Genomic DNA, 22,432 nt, shown 5'->3' on the forward strand with positions numbered 1-22,432 from the left:
TTAAGGTGCATTGGGGTAATTCCGAATATGGGTATATTCCGAAAGTTCAAAAATTCTACCAATCGAAGCGATATTTTCCTATTCGCAACATTTAGTCTAGACGCCATATTCATTGTGCTCGCCTCGCCAGTCGTCGCTAGTCGCTAGTGTCAACAATGCGTGCATACTATCAAGTTTTTTCGGAGAAGTGTTTTTCGCGCCATTTTTGCTGATTCGTAATTACCCCAACTTACATATCTCGGAATTCTGGTTAGTTATTTGAATAAGTGATTGCTTTAACGATAGATTGTCGTTTTTTACGAATTTGTGAGAGGAACACAACGTCCTAGCTGTGTTTTTAATTTTTTTTTCGGAAATACCCCATTGGGGTTATTCTGATATATATTCATTCCGCAATAGCCTACTTAACTTTTTCATAGTAATTGGCAGTGATTCTCAATCTGTAAAGAAACTAAAATTATATATAATTTAGATGTACATAATATACTTAGTTAAATTAATATAAAAGTAAGTAGATTTAGCGTCATCCTAATAAGAAGCTATCGCACGTCCTATTATAATCTTGGGTAAGTGCGGTAACGCCAGCCTTCACTTAACAGCATAACTAGTGTATCCGACATCATGAGCGAATATAGCGATTCTGATATTATAGATTATCTTGATTTTGAAGAATTGATAGATGAATACTCTGAAGATGATTTTAAAATATACAAGGAAGAACCAAGGTCACAAAAAAAACAAAATATGAATATGGTGAAATATGGTGAAAGTTTAACTGACGAAAAGATACTCACCAACAACGATTCAAATTCTCTCTGTACTAAGAGTAAAGGTGTTATAGGAGTAAAAGCGGATAAAACAGACAAAAGACAACGTTGATGTTTTTATAAAAGGAAAAAATATGACAACTAGAGAAGACTCAAACGAAAAAGACAAAGACGAACAACTGCTACTGAAACTGAAAAATAAAGATATAGTATACAAAACTCAAGAAAAGGACCCTGCCATGAAAGAAAATTACAAATTAAATGATTCAGTGCTTGTCAGATATTCAATCAGAAAAAATGGAGGTACTATATTGAATTCATAGAAGAAATAATAAAACATGAGGAAACATACTTCTCTATCAACTTCTTAAAAACTATGAGACCACAGCAGCAGCTAACCTTTATTACGACCAAAAGAAAAGATAGTGACAACGTTCCAGAGTCATTAATAGTGAAGAAGATAGATATACAAAAAAAAAAGTGCTGATGAAAAAGAATATTACTTATATAATGATAAAGATAGAATTTATTTTGACTGATTGCGTACCAAACCAATAGATCATTATTATGCATATGTGAGGCTTTCAGACCACGTCTTAAGCAATTCTGTTATATTTTTTAACAATGTAACCCGCATTTTAGTTTTAGGTTTGCTAGCAGGAATAAATTATAAGTTTATGCCATAAAAGTAGATGAAAATGATTAAAAAGAATGTTCCGACCTTGATTTAACATGTTTAATGTTGACTAATTTAATTGTATGTTTATTTTGTTTATTATTGTTTATTTTGCTATGCAAAAAGCATTAAGTAAACAAAAGATATCTTTATAAAAAATATTGTTCTATCAAGGTAGTCAAATAAGAATGTAGACTCAAATAAAAATTGATTTTTAAAATTATCACTTTCTTTGATTTTCCTCGTCATTATTTTATTGATTTAAGGTGGTATGTACTTGAGTCATATTGGGATATTTTTTCTCATTATCTGTCACCGGTGGGAACAAAATTGGTAGTGACAACCGGGAATAAACCTGCTCTGTTCCACCCCGTTCCACAATCCCTATAATCCTAAGTACTTAACTGAAATGTTGAGAACCACTATCTTTTTTTGGGGTAATTCCGAACTAATAGTATCAAAAGTTAGGGATTATGGATACTATTAACAAAATTGATGATATTTTGTGTTAGGATTAATTACGGTCGAAAAAGAAAGGTAAACCTTCGGTCAAAGTGCAATAAAATCAACTTTTGAATAATTTCGGAATTACCCCAAGATATTTCGTAATTTCCCCAATGCCAAAAAAAAATGACTCAATATTTCAAATTCTCAATTTAAAGAACCCAACTATATATTCAAGAATCTAATATATATTTATCATACATCTTTTCTTTAAGTACACAGAGGTAAAACAATAATGGCAATAAATATAAAACACTTTGAATAATTAACCGAAATGTATAACCTCTAGTCATCTCATAGAAATTCCTGTCGGAATTACCCCAATGCACCTTACAAAATAATGAAAGCATACAAAATCCTGTTAACATAATAACCTATTTTTGTATTGTGCTTAATTATCGCACAGGAAACCTTTTTTCACAAGGGGGCCTCCGAACTTCGACCTCTTTGAGAGTATGCTTCATGGGAAAACTGTAATCCTCAGTATATGATATTGTGTATGATTTTTTTTTTAATATTTGTATTGCAGTTGTCTGTTTAAGATAGTCGAAAATAATTAATAACAAAATAGCCGGATAGGTAACAAATTTGCATACAATTTGAGATTAAAAATTAAATGGGGCGGCATTCTAAGTCTGCCTAAGTGCGGTACTTTGTCTAGGGATGTCAGTTGTCACTGCCTAGGGCTCTCGGACTCACACCACGCAGTCGATACCTGTTGGATCATCCCTTCACTGTAATTTATTGTAATGAATACGTTATATTATTATACATACTTAATAGATATCGTTCTCCGCTCACATTTTGTCGATTCTTGTCAAACGACCTACATCGCATCTTTAACTAAACCTGAAACGAGGGCTCCGTATCCAAGCCTTCACACTATCTACAATCCAAGCCGTGAATCTAGTACACTAAGTATGGCAAGTACCTACCTATATATTATTTTGTCCAGAGACGTCCGAAAAAAACATAAGTGTAACATTCAGCGAAAAGTCGGTAAGTAGACTAATTGCGACGTAACAAATCTCATAGGGAGGGGCAGTTTGCGTGCCAACTTCTGAAAATCGATAGTATTATTATTTGTCATAATAAAAGGCGGGCATAGGTCGAATGATCAAAAGGTTATCGAGACACATATTTCTTTGGCAACTAACAACACGAGGAAAGCAATTAAACGAATAGAGGAATAATCTATCGATTTTGAATAACTAGATAAGAAAGACTAGTCAATTATTAATATGGTAAGGCAGGCGCGCACACAGAAACTTCTATGTAAGGGTCCATTTCGATTACAAATCCGTACTCAACATAATCATTTATTATCGATTTTAAATGGGGAATTATCTACAATGTAAGTTATTTTAACCACAGAACAGATTAATAAATATAATTCCGATAGGCTATAACTGTATCTATAGTCTAAGGCTAGGTATTGAGTTATAATACACTACATGCAGGGTTTTGAATGTGTGAACGTGTTTAAGGTTATCCCATATTTTTGCCTATTTCTCCACACCCGTTAGGTAATTCAGTTCCCATTATTACCTACTGACTTCCCTGATTTTAACTATAATGTGACTTCTCACACCGGTTACTATTTTGAGCCTCGTCGCTTCCACGGCAAACCCCTGCACTTGGTTGCATTGCCCATGCCAAGACACTCCGCGCTTAGAGTCTACTTTAAGCTTGCATCGATATTCTATAACCATATGTGGGACGCACACATATGAATTGCACTCAATTTCCTATGCTATGATGATTTTAATATATAATAACTAATATGCACGTGGACAGGATTGAAATATTTTTATGTGTAACTTAATTTAATCACGTAGATACAAATATTAATACTTAAGAAAGTATAAAAATAAAGTTACCTCCCTACTATAAAATAAAAGTCCATATACCTACTTATTTACTGTATTTTTTTCAATTTCGGTCACACAACATTTTGATGTAAAGATGCACAAAAACTGTCGAGAAAAACCGGCTTGTTTGGCATAAATTAATAAGGATTCAATTAAAACGAAGAAGGTCGAGTGTTATTATTTTTCTGCATTTTAGCATATTACTCTACGTTTTTATGTACCATATCAACGTGATCATATTATTAAGTTCTGCAATTAGGGTTGTAAACGGTCCCGGATTGGCGTGTATCGTCCCGGATTGGATCATATCCGGGGCACAATATTTTAGACAAAGCCACTGATCAATATCAATATAGAAAAACATGCAATTGCAAGTCGAATGAAATATTACTGAATCAAGACGTGAAAATTTTTTAAATTTTACCAACTTAGGCTCATTTGGGAAAGATTGGTGAAAATGGCAAAGGGCGAGAGGAGATGCTATTGCGAAACCCCTGACAACAATAATATGCTCTTGACACAGGCATTGTTGCAAATGCCAATAACACCTTGCGAATTGCCTATAGTGCCACTTTAAAACTGTTTAACTCTAACGACGTGCATGCGGAACTAATTATTGTACAAGAGGCCCACAGTGCGAAGGAGCTCGAGGTCCTTAGGAGTCAATTTGTAAATTCAAATAGGTACAGACTCGCAATAATTTGTCATTAATTTAAAATACGTAATATAATCCGAAGACAATATAGGTTAGGCTTCCACGAAAGAATTTGGACTATAAGTAGAAGGAGTCTTATAATTTATTTCTGTTATGACATTTGAAATTATTTAGGAAGTGGGTGAATCACGGTTAAGTTGGTAAACTCCAGATATATGAATATCGCTAAGTTCTATTCCGATTTTCTTATTCATGCAGTACATATGACGGAAATTTATATGTCAATTGTGATTTATTTTATTAGTCGAGTTTTAGACAAATTTTATACGATTTTTCAACTAAATAATAATGCCAAAATGTAGTATTACTGGCTACTCATCTACTCATCGTGACAGATTGTGTTTTTTATGCCCTGCAGATTGGCAAATAAATATCATAGCAGTACTGTGAAATTCTCTGCAAATGAACCTGCAATGCGAAGTCACTTGTAGCTAATTTCATACCTGGACCAGTGGTCCTTTTTTGCTTCAGTTTCATACGTTTACCCTCTATCTGTATGGAAGGAGGTTTTCAACAATTATTTAGTCTCCACAGAGTGGAGATTGTTTGTAATAGGTAGGTAAATAGCATGACGTTTTTGAAGTTCGAATGCGTTCGCTTGTTTTCGGTCAGTTACGACAGTGGTTAAGAAGAGAGCGGCTTGTATTACAAGTATGCGACGCATGCCCTGCCTATCCCCGTGGGACGTCCACTGTATGTTAGGTTTAAATTGTTTTTTTTTGAATTTCGAAACTAAGTGATGATTTACGATGATTTTTCAACTGTGAAAAAACACGAAATGGAGTAGGTACTGCATTTTAATAAAAATAAAATGTATTATTTTATGAGGGGTGGTGATAAATATTGACGGGAGGGCAGTTTGAAATTTAGTCCGCCAATGTGATCTACGTATATATTAGATTCTTAGTTAGATGATGTATCAACAACACTACACTTTCTACATTAGTGTGGAGGATTTTATGTAGGTATTGTACAATAACAGCAGGGCACGAAATGAAAACTTTTGCGAACCGGAGCGCTCGGTTAGTTTTCGAAAATATCAACAAATTAGGTAGGTACCTATTTAATTTTATGTATATTTTATAAAAATACGTGTGTTAAATTTCTGTTAAATGGCCTACCTGTCGGACAATAAAATTAATATATCCACGAGACGGAGCTGCGTTCCGGTGCGCTCCGGTTCATTTCAAGCCCTGAATAACAGCATTAAAATAATTGATATGGAATATTCCCATGTATAGATCCATTATAATATTATTATAAAACTGGTTTTTATAATATAATAAACACGACCAGAGATGATTAAAACAAGTCAATCGTAAATATATTCACAATACCTACAAACCATACAGTTTTCTGATAAATCCTCGTGTCGTCATTGACGGCCAATAAAAGAAAAACTATAAATAATGATGCCAAAAAAAACTAGTTTAATAAACGCGTTCTCGGTTTTAATTTATAACGTCGGTAGGAAGAATGTTACGATATAAAAATAGACGAGAAAACAAGACACTACCGCGATGGAGAAAAAATGTAAAGTAAACATAATATTAAATTATCGCTCGTTGTTAGACGATACAATATGCATTGAATAAGTTAAAGTGAACTTGAAAGGTGAACTGCACGTCGTTTTGTTTGCTATTGTCCTGATCAAGTCATCAAGTTCAATTAAATTAATAACTTCGAGACGACATGCAAAATAATGATACAAACAACTTTGTTGACACTAAAAATAGTAACAGTTTAACTCACGTTTTCTCTTTATAAAACACACTCACTTATGTCACTTTCCAGAGCACGGAAATTGTTTGTAAAACTCACGATAACTTTTCAATAACCTTATTAAATACACACACCAATAATTTCACTTCTCCATTTTACGCGAGGCCGAAGAATCAACTAACCTGAAGTTAGTATCTGACATTCTGACGTTTGCTTTGCTCACAGACACAGAGGTCCAAATCTTTACTGACAATTCTATTGTCACGTTATTGTACTAAGCAGCTCTCGATGTGTGAATTGAGTGGAAAAAAGAAAACAACAGTATTTTAAACACTTCGTTTAAATAACTAATTATTTTATTGTAGTGTATTGATATAAATATATTGTAATATTATTAATTTTATTTACGTAACTGAAAGAAAAAAACTAATAAACGTACAAAATCTCTGTCGCGTAGCGAAAATGTCACTGACTAGGTAGTAAAAAGTAAAACAATAAGTCGACTGAACTGATGTGATCATAGTACTTCAGCTTTTCTTTGTAGGCGAGAGAGATCGCCGTAATATTATGTAAAACCAAAAGCTCTCAAACATAACATTATATAAAAATACTTAAGTCTTAGTCTATGCTTAAGCTTTAAATACCTAGTATTAATTTAAAATTCGTATTTTTAGTAATACGTACATGATGAACAAAATATTAAATATTATGCATGATTTGATTACATGATTACTAGATATACATGACTGATTTTCTCTTAGGGATGCTTACATACTATAGCTTAAAATTTCGAAGGGATCTTTATTTAGCTACATATTTTTTCAGACTTATACGCGGCGTAAATGTGAACTCTGCCATTCTTGGTGGTGTTGGCGTGCGTGTCTCTAATAATTACCTTAGGAATCGAGGGCATCCGTTGTTTGTTCTCCCACGGTGCAGAACTAACCTGCCATTAGTAATGCCAATTGGGAGGGCAATAACCATGTTTAATGAAATCGCTGCAGATATTGATATATTCCACTTACGTGAGGGTGAATTTAGGTGGACGTTGTTTTATGTTTTTAAGATAGGGTCTATCAAAGTTCACTCTGTGTGCTTCTATCTACTTTTACTTTGTTATTTTATTTTATTTATTTTCTTACTTTATTTCTTATTTTATTACCTATTGTATTATTAACTCACACTTCTCGGTATTTTTTTTTAAAATTATTAACACTTATTTTATGTCATGTCGTGAACGCTTTGAATTTATAATTTGTTATGTTCATGATATGTACAATAAATAAATTTGATTTGATTTGAGTTGATTATTTTTTCTACCTGGATGTGTTGTGTAATGTACCTACCCATCTCCAAGATTTTCGGAGAATTCTTTAAATAGGTAGGTATAGAATATAGGAGATAGAGAATATCATAATAAGACGAAATTTAATATTAATCGTATGTGTTACTTAATGGTGTTATTTCAGTGTACTTATTTTTTGAATTGATATATTTTGTAATTTAAATATGGTTGTGACATGTTGTGAAATACGTGATGTCGTGTGAATACCTATAAACAACATTTTTATTATTGTAGTGACGGCGATAATGATTGGTAATTTATAATTAGTATTTAGTTTAGTAAGTTAAACGTTATGAAATGTAAGTATCGTTTATGATAATTATTATTATAAATTATAAGTGTAAAAATATTTTTTCTGTACCTATGTCTACTTAGTGTGGCATTTTTTTCGAAAACATGCGGCTGTACATAATATCTACCATTTTAATAATATTGATAATCAGAAATACACATACAGCTATTAAAAAACGATAAAAATAATGTTAGTTGTTTTACGGATTGTTTGAGAATCTCACCGCGATTTCGATTTTGAATGACATCACTAATAAATACCAGTGGTGCGGGGAAGGTGTTGCTAGCATAAAAATGCAATAGGTACACAATAATTGTAACGCATCCGTTTTAGTTGCGCGCAAAAATTTGAATCAAGATTAATTTTAGTAATTTAGTATTTTGAGGATCCAACGCTGTTGCCCCCTAACAATGTCTTGCGCTAAGCAACATATTATGACCTACCTACCGACATGATAATATTATGTTATCGCTGATAGAGTCAATAAACAACAATAAATAACGTATTGAAAATATAATATGGGTACGTAAGTAACAATAATTTTCAAAACAACTAAATTCCTATTTCTGTTAACATTTTTTCCCATGTAGAATTCGTTCTAGTTCAATAATAACTATGATGCCAAACAAGCTCAACTTCCCTAATATGCACTCCATTGGTTAAATCTCAAATGCTAGTTTTGTGGTTACTTTTAGCCCAATTACCACAAAGGTTGAAGATATAGGTACCTACCTTTTGGGTGAGCTTTTCCAAAAATCTCGCGAAGCTCCAGGGTTTTGTGGAAAGAAGAGAGCACCGTTTCTTATTGTACCCCGAACTCGAAATGGCATTTAATTTAAGTGCCAAGGATTCTTCTCAGGACCTTCTGCTCAGGGATATATGCTTTCCGCCCATGACAACTACGTGTGGAAGCAACTGTTCCTCTTTTGTACACCGCTCACTCCAGCGAATGGGTCCTGCAATCGCTATGACGAAAAAATGAACAGGCGTACGGGGATAGAACGCAACGATTCTAAAGATATTATCTGTGCATTGATTGGTGTACAACATGGGTGGCCAACCCGCGGCCCACTAGGTGTCAACTTGCAGCCCGTGGAGCAGTGAGAAAATAAAAATAATATCAAATGCTGCCGCTAGATGTGCTAATTTCGCAGATTGAGATTCGATATTGGCTCAAGATTTTAAAAATCACCGTGTGCTTTTTGCTGCATTTTCAACGCCATTTTCCGTAGACGTACATTTATTATCGGGAAATTTACAAATGGAACATTGTGAAATATGTTGCGATGAACAGTTGAAGGAGAAATTCCATCAGGTTGGTTTCGAAGAGTTTTAAAAACACATATGGACAAGGAAAATAATATCCTTCATTTTACAAACATGCTCTAATGATGACTTCGCTATTTGGAAACACCTGCACGTGTGAACAGCTTTTTAGTCGGATGAAGCATATCAAATACCGAATGAGAACACGAATCACTGATGTGCATTTGGAAAACTGTTTGCGTGTAGGAATAACCTCACTCAATATCGATATCGATGCACTTAGTTCTGCCACACAAAATACAAACTTCTCACTAAAATTTATTATTTTCATATGGTTTTGTTTATTTTTTATTATTTCAAACAGTCTAATCTAATAAATATGTTGGATTCTCATTTTTGTTTTATTTTAATAATATATAATATATATATTTCTTTTTTGTTTTGTATAATAATAAAAAGGTTGTGCGGCCCGGTAGGAAGTCTCATTTTTAGAATCTGGCCCGGCTGCTGAAAAGGTTGGCCACCCATGGTGTACAGAGAATGAGAAGTTGCTGCTACGCGTGATAGTTATGGGCGGACAGCATTAATATATTTTTATCCCATCTAGATTAGGGTCAGTAGAATATTATTCAAAGTTGGTATGCTTTTATTTGAGAGTGTTTTACTCTGCAGACACTCTTGGAGACCAACATCGTACATATTAGCTATGTTGGCCTGAAATAGGTAAGCACTTCAATAATGTTGGTAGTATTTTCTTTATCTACGTTCTAAATTCGGAAAAATCAACAAATGACTAATCTTAGCTTTTGTGTTATTTAACAACAATGTTAAATTAAATAGTATTGCACTAAATATGACATGGGCCCACATCGTGAAGAGGGCTCCCAGGTTAGGATCTTTGGCGCCCCCCCCCCTCTACCTATCGCTAAGAATAAAGGCAGTGTGACGCTCTGCAGTATCGTTTTCCAAATGGTGTACGCGGTAAAATTAATGTGTATATTTAGTGTTTTATTGTATATTTTAATACATCCATTTGAATTATGGAGATGTCGAGTATTGATATACAATTAAAAATTGTATTGTACAACCACATAATTTAAAACTAGTACCTATTGTCGAATAAAAATAGCACCGCAGGCTACTTTTTTTTTACTATTAAAGCAAATTTGTGTTTATCTCACTTATCTGCTCGATTCGCCTCGCCGGCCCCCTCCTGAGCCCGGGCCCCCAGGCTAGAGCCCTGTCAGCCCAACCCTTGTGGGGGCCATGAAATATGACCTACATCTTAATGCATAGATGAGTCGTACAGCGTTTCCAACTGGTGTCTCATGTCATGACAATTCTAACACACAATCGTTAAAACAATAGAATAACAAATAATACTGTATTAATAAGAATGTCAATGATTTCTAATTGAAAAAAGGCGTCCATCATCAAATTAGATACAAGGAAGGAGCTTGATAATAATTTGAATTGATTTGAATGGTTTCACTTTTGTTCTCTCGTTGCGTGAAAACAATTTATTTATTTCCTCTCTACTAACATCGATTGATTTATCGAATCTTGTAATATTGTAAGTTATTAATAATCATTTTCCTATTATAGACAACTAACTGGCAAGCAGGTACACATATTGTTTTTCAATTTGTGTATGAATCAGAGTATGGACCTAATAGGTTGATTGTAAGTGGCTGACATCCATTTATCGTAAAAATAAAATCTGTTAATACAAACCTCCACTCTCTGAAGGCCCATATGGTCTTATTAAGATCGGACATGGTCGGAAAAAAACTACCATAGATCAGATTAATAAATATAATTCATATAGGCTATACACTACATTTTGAAGCCTATGAAAGTCCTATAAAATGAAACACATATTATAGATGTGTAATAGTGTGTGTTGCAACCTTCAAATACACCAATATTGACTGAGCGTCAGTACATAAACAGAAAGCAGTTGTTAAAACGAAAGACAAGCCTAGAATTACATATTATTGACACGTGTTTAAGTTTATCCTTCCACACTCGAGACCGGTTGCCTGTTACTTTACACCTGATAGGTAGGTATTTCAGTTCCCATTAATTCTGTGTTCCCTGCTAATTAGGTACCTACATACGAATGTATGTACTGATAATGCTGTGGGATGAGTCCCTGAACCGGCGCCTGGTTATTATAATACTGTGTAGGGCAGTGACGTTCTGTGGGGGTAGGCGGACCAAGTATTGCTTAGTGGCGACACATGTTAACGGGTGGCAAACGAAGAAATGAATGCGATCATTACAAATGTTGATATCAATAGCGGATTTCCATAACGTAGATGATGCAGTTGCTTCGTTAGAAAGTAGCGACACCATAGTTTTAAAAGAATCATAAGAGGTACGTTTAGTAGAGATACTCTAATCCTCATTAGGTGCTGGCATGTGTACGTCAAATTGTTCAAGAATTTTTAACGGTTTGTCTTTCTAAAAGAGCCAAAAAAATTGCATTGTAAAAAGGTACGTATTTATCTAACAATTATTGTTTATAACGTGAGACTAAAAATTACAAGATAAAAATAACTTTTTATATACTTACAACGTTTTTAAATATCTGTTGAATCATATAAACTTGACTTGACTAGCTTAAACGATCAAAAAAATTGTAAGTACTTGATAGAAATAATACTGAAATGTCATTTTGACATCATTTTTTTTTTAATATAGAATTATTAATAACCATGTCATAGTAATTTTGAACAATCACAAACACCCAGGCTTTGAGAAATACACATAAATATTGTGTCCTGACTGGGAATCGAACGAACCCAGAACTCCCGGGTGGAACGCAAGCGCCTAACGCACTGCACCATGAAAGCTTCATATTGATTTCCATAGTAACGCACGTATATATTAATAATTTAGTTGCTAAGACCCCAGACCCCTAGCAACCAATAATAGTGGATTGGATTACGGATTTCTTCCGAAATAACTTCTCATACAAAACAGAATTAACTGAAAATGAATTCAATTCTACTTAAAGATGGCTAAAAGTATTAAAAAAATGTAGTCTAGCTAGTCGGGAAGTTAGTTAAAAATCGATTGGAAGATTTGTACCGGACAAATAAGAATACGAGCTAAAAAAAAACGTTGTAAAATGAAAAGTCACGGCATTTTGCCAAAGGGCGGCATTTTGCCTTGGGACGTCACTGGTGTAGGGCGAGCCCAATGATCAATAGTTGTGGCGGAGAACGGTTTTTATCTGAAGATCAAGACAATTACAACGTGATCAATATTTTAAACAGATTGACTTGGGCAAGTGATAGCAATCGAACCGGCTTCGGCACCACTCCCAGGTATCTAGGTATCGACACCTAGGTTGCATGGCTTGGTGGTCTTGGGACGACTTGCCCTTTTGGGATTTGATAAAAGGTTACAATTTTATAGTTAATCTTAATCCAAAACACGAAATAAAACTTAATAATTATTATATTTTTAACTAACTCCGTTTTCAGACTGAATATAATATTGGTGTCAGTAGGTAGCTACTGTCAAAGTATTGCTGAACCCAATTATTTTTCAGCTCTACATGGAAATAGTGCACCTATTAATTTACGTGGTTTGCAATACCATTATCCCATTATAACTCTTGATTTCGTAATACCGAGGTGGAATAATAATATGATGAAATATCATTTTTAAAATGACATTTGTACTCAATCCTTTTAAAAAATCATCCCAAAACTTAAAAATCCATGAAGAATCCAGGTCGAGCGATTTTCTTTTTTAGCTTTCCTTATGTATTTTCCGTCCGCACTGTTTTACTAGGTACCAAAAAAGATTTTCCACCCAGTAAAAGTCCACATATCCAGCTTTTCCCGCTAAAAAACAATAAGTTATGTGAGATTTTCAGAAAACTAGGTTTCTCTTGTTATTTTTTTAAGGAGACCATGCATAAATAAAAGCCGTAAGTATAGTTAAACCTGCCAATAACGTAAATGTCAAACAATACATATACAATAATAGAAGTCGCACATAGCATTATTTTTTTTTACACAATAGTTTCGCGACATCGTGAATACATACGTCGTAAGTATTATACTCGCTTTGGTAGACTTTATTACGATGAAGGTGAATGAATACCCTTATTTTTTTTTATAAAATAACATTATTGTGTGCTTTGCATACGTCATGTTTTTATTAACCAAACTGGAGTGAATAGATTATAAAATTCTATGGCTTGTAACAAAACTCTTTTATGTATATTTTTTCATGTATGACATTGTGAAGTAAAACGAAAGCGAAAACACTTTTCATTAATTCAGGCAACAATGAAAACGGTTTTAACTTAATACGAAATTTTTATCGATGATTTTTCATTTTAAAAAAATCCCACAAAAAGAAGAAAGGTGGAGTGTCTGAGGTATGTCATACACTATTAGCCTACGGCAGGGGTTCACCGAGTGCCCGCGGGTGCATGTGCACCCGCGGAGCCATTTTCGTGCGCCCCCGGCAAAGTATTAAATAACGGAAAAAAATATCACAACAAAATAACCATATTTGTTGATTTGATTGACGAGTTGATTTTTTTTTTAAATTTTTATTTGAAAAGGTCAAACATTCGAACAAAATTAAATAACCATCATCGGCTGATGGACTTGGCTTTTTTTACTTTTTTTTTTTTTTTAATATTTGTGAACAATTTAAATCTTGAACTTCAGTGAAAAATAAAGATGGAGCAGAAATGATTAGCTCTATAAATGCCTTCAAAGCTAAAATACAGTTTTATATAAGTAAATATTTTTGTTTGAAAAATTCTCTTGTACATTTTTCAAGGATGAAAAAAGTGATTGGTGAAAATATTTTTGACGTAAAATTATTGAAAACTCATATTAAGACGCTTTTAGAGCAATTTGAAAATAGATTCCACCAATTTTCCATTATCGAACCGATGGCTACATTTTTTTAAACCCTTTCAATAGAGACATAGACATTACTAAAATTGCTAATTCCAAACCGGAAATTCTTCACCAGAACTGCACCAGAAACTTCACCAGAGCTACACAGAGACTACACCAAAAATTGAAGAAGAAATTTCAGATATTCAAAATGATATTAGGTGTCATAAAATCGAACGATTTTAAGATAATGTTTTGACGAATACTTAGAAATCCGATGTGCGTCCGCCACTAATATCCCAAATCTCAAATGCGCTCACTTCCGCAAAAAAGTTAAGAACCCCTGGTCTACGGCATATACGTAGGTACTAATGAATGTTGTAGCTGTTAAGATCAATCAATATAAAGCTGAAAGATTTAGGTAAATACATAGCTTATGGATGCGGAACATATTAGGTACAGTAATAACAGGAAAATGGGCGCAGACCCACTCAGGACCGCAGACGAAAAAATCTCTTCTCCAAGAAACCTATTGTAAATGAATCAGTGGCGCACCCAGGGGGTGTGCCAAGGGGCCCTGGCACCCCCCAAACATGAAAATTATCTCAATGATTTTAAACATTGAAATTGAAAGCCAATAAACTATACCTTTGGGTTTAGAGAAATAAAAACACGGCAAAAAAATGATTTGTAATTCTCCAGCAGCCCTTTTAGAAAAATTTCTTAGATTTTAATTTCTAACAACACTAATGTCAGGTTTTTTAGAAACCCAATCCTTAATGGAACTGTCAAAAAATTCTGGGTGTCCATCCGAATTCCGGAGTGGTGTAGGTCATGGCTGGGGAGGGCTGACAGGGCTCTAGCCTGGGGGCCCGGGCTGTGGGGGGCCCGGCGTGTCGGGTTGAACAGATAAGTGAGATAAACACACACCATAAATTAGCTTTAATAGTAAAAAAAAGTCGCCTGCGGCGCTATTGTACTTCATAGTCATGAACATTTTCAATTACTTATATAATTGTGCAATATTTTTTTTGATTATTATGTGTCGATACTCGACAGCTCCATTATTAAAGTAGATGTATTAAAAATCGCCAATAATTCACTGTATAAGTACCCTTAATTTGAACTAAAACACAATTTGAAAAACGTTGATGTAGTGTTTCACACTGCCTTTAATTTTAGCGATAGGTAGGGGGGCCGCCAAATATCCTAGCCTGAGGGCCCGTTTCAGGATGAGGGGACCATGGTGTAGGTACACCGAGTGGAGTGGTAGACAAAAGACCGATAAACGAGAAATTAGGCTCTGAAGAAGAAAAAGAGCCTATGAGACTAATTTACATTCTCCTCCTTGGGCCCCCCCCAATATTAAATCCTGGGTGCGCCACTGAAATGAATACAGTAGAACCTCGATAACGGACTAATAAATGCGGGTGAGGGGTGCTCGTTAAAGCCGAAACTCCGTTATATACAAAAACACAAACAAAATCCTGTTCATTCGTCTTTGGATGATATATGTATACAGACACACCCGTTGTGGAGTGACGTTGATGTTTGATGTCGACGCGCTTGCTTTCGGCAATCCTGCTTTAGTAGCTAAGTAGGTATCAAGTTTGTTTTCACTTTTGAAGTCTGCTGTTTTGTTATAATCAACTCTCTAAAATTATGAAAATGCGTGTAATATACCTAGTTGAATTATTTCGTTATCTAACGAATAGTCAATAAATGTTATATGATCGTCGAGATGCGATCTTATCAGGGATAACTTTGTTTTGGGGCGTGTTGCTTCTTCTTCCTCGCTATCTTCACTTCCATCCTCATTTTCTAAGATCATAACTACATCTGCCATTTCACTTTCAGTCATGATGTGATCCAGGGTGACCTTCATATAATTCTAACCTACAGGTGAATATGGTTATTTCTTTGAGACTTCTTTACTTGAGAGCGCATGTGGCTTCGTAAAAGCTAGAAGAAATCTGTAGTTGGGTACACATTTTTTTCGACTTATGCTTACGCGGTATAAATGAGAACTCTGCCATTGTTAATAGTACCAATTGAATTATGTGCATCTGATAATTTTATCTTAGGAATCGGGAGCATCTGTTGCTTGTTCTCCCAGGTTGCAGAACTAACCTGCTATTTTGTAATGAGAGCTGTGTACAACCAAATCGCTTCAGATATTGAAATATTCCATTGTAAGTGGAAGTTTAGGTGGACGTTGTTTTATGACTTTTTAAAAATGGAGTCTATTTATCTCAATCCCTTAGCTTCTATTCTTCCACTCTTTCTACTTTTCTGATAGCTCTGTTGATGTATCCCATTGTTATTTCTTCGTTTTTTATGTCATGTTGTGAACGTCTTACATTTATAATTTGTGATTATGTCAAATGAATTTGAATTTATTAATTGAGTTAGAATTTAGTTGGTAGAATTCCATTTTACAGAACATATACTTAATTAACATTAAATTCTACAGGTTTTAAAAGGTTTTGTCGATAGCTATTTCGGTTGCAACACCATTGTCAAGACTAGATTTATTATACGCTAACGCAAAAAAGTTGGGACAACATCGCGAGCGAACCGTGAAAATCTGGTTTCATTTTTTTTTTATTGTGCAGTGAAATATTTTATGGTGGGTAATTACTTTGTTATCTGGGATAGTCTCGATAATGGTGTTACAACCGAAATAGCCATCGACAAAACCTTTTAAAAACCTGTAGAATTTAATATTAATTATATTTTCATTTCTTGTGAATTTCAATTTGATAGACATCCAAACAAACACAGCGATGTGTCCGAAAATTTTGCAAAATGTCTCTTCATCGACAGATGGTAATTGTCGAAGTAAAATAAAATTGACATCATCCCAAAAAATATGAGTAAATTCATTAACCGGAACAAAATTGTTGAATCGAGCCAAAACCATTCCAAGATGATTGACGTAGGCAAGGTAACTATTACGAATTAGACGTTGTCAAAAACATCGATCCTATTATATAAATAAAATGCCGGCGACTAGAGACTAGACTGTTTTTAGAAGGTCATCCAGAAATAATATTTATCAGACGAGAAGTAGCTAGTATCAAGACTAAAAATGAAATTCCTCGACGACGTTATTAATTATTTAATGGCACACAAAGTTATAAGTTATGTTATATTATAACATACGTCTCTGTTCTGGAAGAACGTCTGGAGAATACTAGTTTTGAGTAATTTGACTTTGAAGTTGTTAAAATGTTTGAAATGGTCTATCATGTGAGTTTTTAAGTAATCGTAAAAAGGATGACTTTAAAATGAAGACTGTTTATTTATTAAGAAGGTTTCCAGACGGTAAAGTTTGAAATGAAGAACATTTTGGTATAACTAACTCAATATGTCATTTTTTCGAATTAGTGTCTTCTGCCAGAACAGTGACGATTATATTATACAGGAAGTGTTTGAGCCATGTTATACATTGTAACATAATTATATCTACTATTATAAATACCTACCTACCAGTACCTAGTGTGTTTATCGTATTGTTAAAAAATATAGCAAGTTATCAGGGACCGATTTACCACTACTTTGAGTATAAAAAGTATGATACAAAAATAGCGAAATACTTGACCAATAATGGTTGAAAAAACACTGGGGGTTGGCAGGTCATGCGTTGCATAGGGGCGGCATACTATTAATGAATGACGGAACATATTATAATAAAACAAGTATTACAACTTTTGACAGCAGTGGGGGTTTTCCATGCGGTTCTTCATTAGAATGTATTGACATCTTAGTATAAAAAAAATAATAATGCATAAAAGATCCTGACAACAAAAATATTGTTGTATTGTAGGTAATACATACATTGTTGGACACATAAAGGAGGTTTATCACCAGCGCTTGAAATGGACAATTTTGCGAAACGGAGCGCTAAATAATTTTCTAGAAATAATATTGACATATTTATCTTATTTTATGTAGGTATGTTTTATAAAAATAAGTGTGTTAGATTTTTTGTTTTCTCAGACTGTCAAATTATTGTTTCCACGAGACGGAACGATAGGAAACCTCGTGGATATCATGAACCGGAACAGCGCTCCGGTGTGTTCCGGTCCATTTAGAGCTCTGTTTACTTCTGCGTACCTAAAACCACAACTATTTGAGAGTAGGTTTCGTGGAAATGTTCTAATTCGCAGTAGATCATGTGTATGTAAATTTAAAGATTTTATTGTATTTGTCTGTTTAAGGGCCCACATGCCCAACGTAGGTCAAAATGGAGATTTTATGGTATTTTCAAAGCATTAGCCTGAACATTATGTATAATTATTATAAAACCATCATTATTCGTAGGATATTTATCACATTTGAATGGTCAAAGAAATAGCTTATAATCAGTATCTTTAGAATTATCTTCAAATGTGTTAATCGAGGCCCATTTTTTGAATAATAAAATGCCTAATTCTTGTCAAACTTGGGATCATGGAGATTATAAAATATAATTTTTTATCGGAAATATTTCACTATATAATGTTTTTAATTTATTATTATATTATATTATTTAAAATTTTACTAATGGCTTTATAAATGCGTTTAAAGAATAATAAATCTAAAAAATCTTAACACCTGCACATGGATGTACCTACTGAAATATGACTATATTCTAAAACATTAGATCGATACTAATAAAAATACTTTCTCTTCTTGGTCGTGCACTCATGAATGAGGATCGTGACCACATTTAAATTTCGCTATCCATTGAGCGACCAAGACTTTCCATCCTTCTCGATCTTCCGCTTCTCTCAGGGCAGAATGGATGGTGCCCTCAGTCAGCTCTTTCACTTGGTCGCTCCACCGCGCAGACGCTCTTCCTCTGCTTCGACTTCCCTGGAGGCTACCCAAAACTTACAGTCTCTCCAAGTTGTCCGGTCGGCGCCTGACAATATGTCCAAAAAACTGCAGAATTCTTCTCAGAAATATCTTCGAGAACCGTTCCTTTATCTTCAGTCTCTGGATGATTGACTGGTTTGTCCTGTGCTCCGTCCAAGAAATGCGAAGCATTCGGCGCCAACACCACATCTCAAAGGCATCAATTGCCTTCCGTTCTCTTGCCTTCAGGGTCCACGACTCGACTTCGTATAGAAATATCGAGAACACTAATGTTTGCACAAGCATCATTTTTGTGGTAATCGAAATTCCCCGATCCTTCCATATAGTGGTAAGGCGTGTCATCGCATTTTTTGCAATCTGTGCGCGCCTTCTTATTTCCACATCGCATCCGCCCTTTCCACTGATTGTCGATCCCAGATATACAAACTCGTCGACTGTTTCGAGATTTTGGAGTGTACTTGGTGTTGGTAGAAGGTTGGCCCGATCAACAACCATTAAATTGGTCTTATTTCTATTAATAAGGAGGCCGTATTTGCGACTCTCTTCCTCTACCCGGTGTAGTAGCTCTGTAAGTTCTCTTTCATCAGCAGCGATTAGTGTGGTATCATCTGCGAATCTTAAGTTGTTTATTTTCTCGCCACTAATTGTTATTCCGCCTTGCCAATGATCTAGGGCTTTTCGCATTATATGCTCTCCATATATATTGAGTAACTGGGGAGATAAAACACATCCCTGACGAACTCCCTTCTCGGTTCGGAAACACTCAGAAAACGCACTATTTACTCTTACCTTTGTGTGACTATTGTTATATAAGTTTTTGATAAGGCAGGTAAGGTGTAATGGAACTCCCATTTCCAGAAGTACTTTCCATATACAGTTCCATCTTACGCAGTCGAATGCCTTTTGATAGTTAATAAAGCATAACAGCATATGGGGTATCAAACTCTCTGCATTTTTCAATTAGTTGTCTGATGTTCAGAATTTGTTCTCGAGTTCCCTTGCCAATAACAAAACCTGCGTGTTCCTTGGGTATTTGTCGGTCGATGAAATGCTTCAGACGTCTGCTGATTATATGTAATAAGATCTTGCTTGCATGTGGAATAAGTGAGATTGTTCGATAGTTTTCACATTTACGTGAGGAACCTTTTTTGTGCAGGGGATTAAAATTGACTCTGTCCAGTCTTTGGGCCATACACCACTTTTCCAGATCATGTTGCATAATTTTTTGCTTAACTTTATGAAGTCATCAAATGTTTAAAATAAATATAAAAGATAATAAGGCTTTAAAATTATATAAATAGATTATATGGAATGTTCAGGCTAAAGCTTTGAAAATACCATAAAACGTCCATTTTGACCTACGTTGGGCATGTGGGCCGTTAAGATAGCCGATAGATAACGAATTTACAGACAATTTGAAACTAAGAAAGAAGGGAGGCGGCATTCTAAGTATTCTTAAGGGTGGCACTTTGCCTAGGGACGTTACTGGGTTGAAATCATAACTATAAAAATGCTCTCCTTACAATATTACCGAACCGCATTTGCAAAGAATGAACGCATTAACTAATTCATTTCAGTAAAAAAAAATGTCATTTATTACAACGGCTGTATAATTATTATCTTCTCTCAAAGTATTTTTACTGTCGAAATAAAAAATGTTTTTCCAGTATTAAGAAAGATGTCTTGTTTCAGAGTTTAATTATAGATAATCTCGATTACGACTCAAAAGATAAGTGTAAGATAAACGTAAAAAGATGTTAAATTATACAGAAGATTTTATCTACCTGCTTATATTTAAGAAAATTATAATTATTATTATAAAAAACGGTTTTTGCCAATTTAGGTACGAGAGACACTTATAATGTCACTTTTACTTAAACGTAATCCGATCCCGGCGGCATCGGTCTAGTTAACTCCCCTGTCGGATTTTCGAGTAAATATCTACCAATTTATATTATATAATATTATTTGTTTCTATGGGATGCCCTAACTTGTGTTACAAATAGGGCACACTTGGTTAAATCCTCCTTTACATTATTTAATTAGGTACCACCTATCTATAAAATTCAATGTTTTTTTAACGAAATAAAAAATAGATAAACTATGAATAAATTTGAAAGAACTAGTTAGAAAAGCGGTGCCCATTAGTATAACTAATAACTCTTATGTAAGCTGTAGAGAACTGTAAGTTTTCAAACAAAATTTTATTCGCACAAAAAATATAAGTAGGTAGTGAGTAAAACAGCAGTAAAAAATAAAATAAGGTGAAGCCTTTACTGAGCCGTTTTTAAAGAAGCACCTAGCGGAAAGATACGAAGCTTGCAATTTTTTTTTTTGATAATTTACAATTTCAACTGGATTAATTAATAAATATGTTTCTGAAAACATTAAAAAGAAAAATATTTTTTATTTTAAGTCAAAGATAAACTTACAATTGTAAAAAATGTAATAAAAATGTGAATTTGTTAAATCGGACCGCACCCTATTATCATAGATATTTTATGGTCATATTTATTATTTAAATTTAGTTTATTAAGTTTTCTAAGCATCACCTAAGCGATTTTTGACTAATTCATAGTTTTAATATTTTTTATATCTATTTTAAAAAAACATTGATTTTTATAAAAAATATAAATGTGTATAGCTTGAAATCCTTTTTATTTACATTTATTACATTTTTTACAATTGTAAGTTTATCTTTGACTTAAAATAAACAAAAAAATCTTTTTTATGTTTTCAGATACATATTTATTCATTAATACAGTTGAAATTGTAAATTATCAAAAAATGTCTCAAAATTCCAAGCTTCGTATTTTTCCGCTAGGTGCCTCTTTAAAAAAGGCTCAGTAAAGACTTCACCTTAAACTGAGCGTTTGATGAACTAATTATATTGTCATCACCGCAGAAAACACTATTTTTAATTGATTCGCATAAAAACAATAATGCCACTAGAGTTATAATATAACGCCTATGACACCCCCCTTAAATTGTTTATACGTATAATAATAATATGATCACAAATTATTAAGACTTTATTGCAAATTAAATTCAAATGGTAGAATAATATTCTTCATCAATCTATCTATTCAAATATCATTAATTTTATTTCCAAAGATTTCTTTATGATGAACATAATATGTACACTGCCCTCTATTAACGTCAAAAGAAATGAGAAGAAAGTAATCTTAAAAATTGCTTCTACAGAATTTTTACAGATGTCTATGCGTGTAAAACATATGTAATGGAAAATTCGGGAGAAGAATAATAGTAAATAGTAAATACCAACATACCTAAAAAATAGTGATGAACGTTTACAAAAACCATACAAATTTTAATCATTTTTCGCGTAGGGGTATGTATAAAATTTTCATTTGCAATGTTTATTTTTTTGTTCGGGAAAAAAAAACAATTGATACCTATAAAGTTTAGAAGATATCGGCTAAAAAAGCAGTCAATAGATCTTTAACGGTCGATTTGAAAGTTGTTTCGTTCATGCTCTCTGTTTTGGGACATTAAACACGATTATCGGAATGG

General features: G+C 33.8%; 1 protein-coding gene across 1 annotated transcript in view; it reads right to left on the reverse strand.

Moving 5' to 3' along the window:
* Positions 1-6,460, reverse strand: part of Mnr (Membrane-bound Notch regulator) — a 54,320-nt gene extending 47,860 nt beyond the window's left edge. Inside the window, exon 1 of the mRNA XM_085950069.1 lies at positions 6,286-6,460. The gene's annotated coding sequence lies outside the window, so the exon portion shown is untranslated. The remainder of the gene's footprint in view (positions 1-6,285) is intronic.
* Positions 6,461-22,432: the final 15,972 nt, after the last annotated feature.

Source organism: Rhyacophila brunnea, unplaced genomic scaffold (genome assembly GCF_057557595.1).
Source record: "Rhyacophila brunnea isolate RB1 unplaced genomic scaffold, BYU_Rbru_1.0 scaffold_22, whole genome shotgun sequence".
In the NCBI taxonomy this organism is placed as follows: Eukaryota; Metazoa; Arthropoda; class Insecta; order Trichoptera; family Rhyacophilidae; genus Rhyacophila; species Rhyacophila brunnea.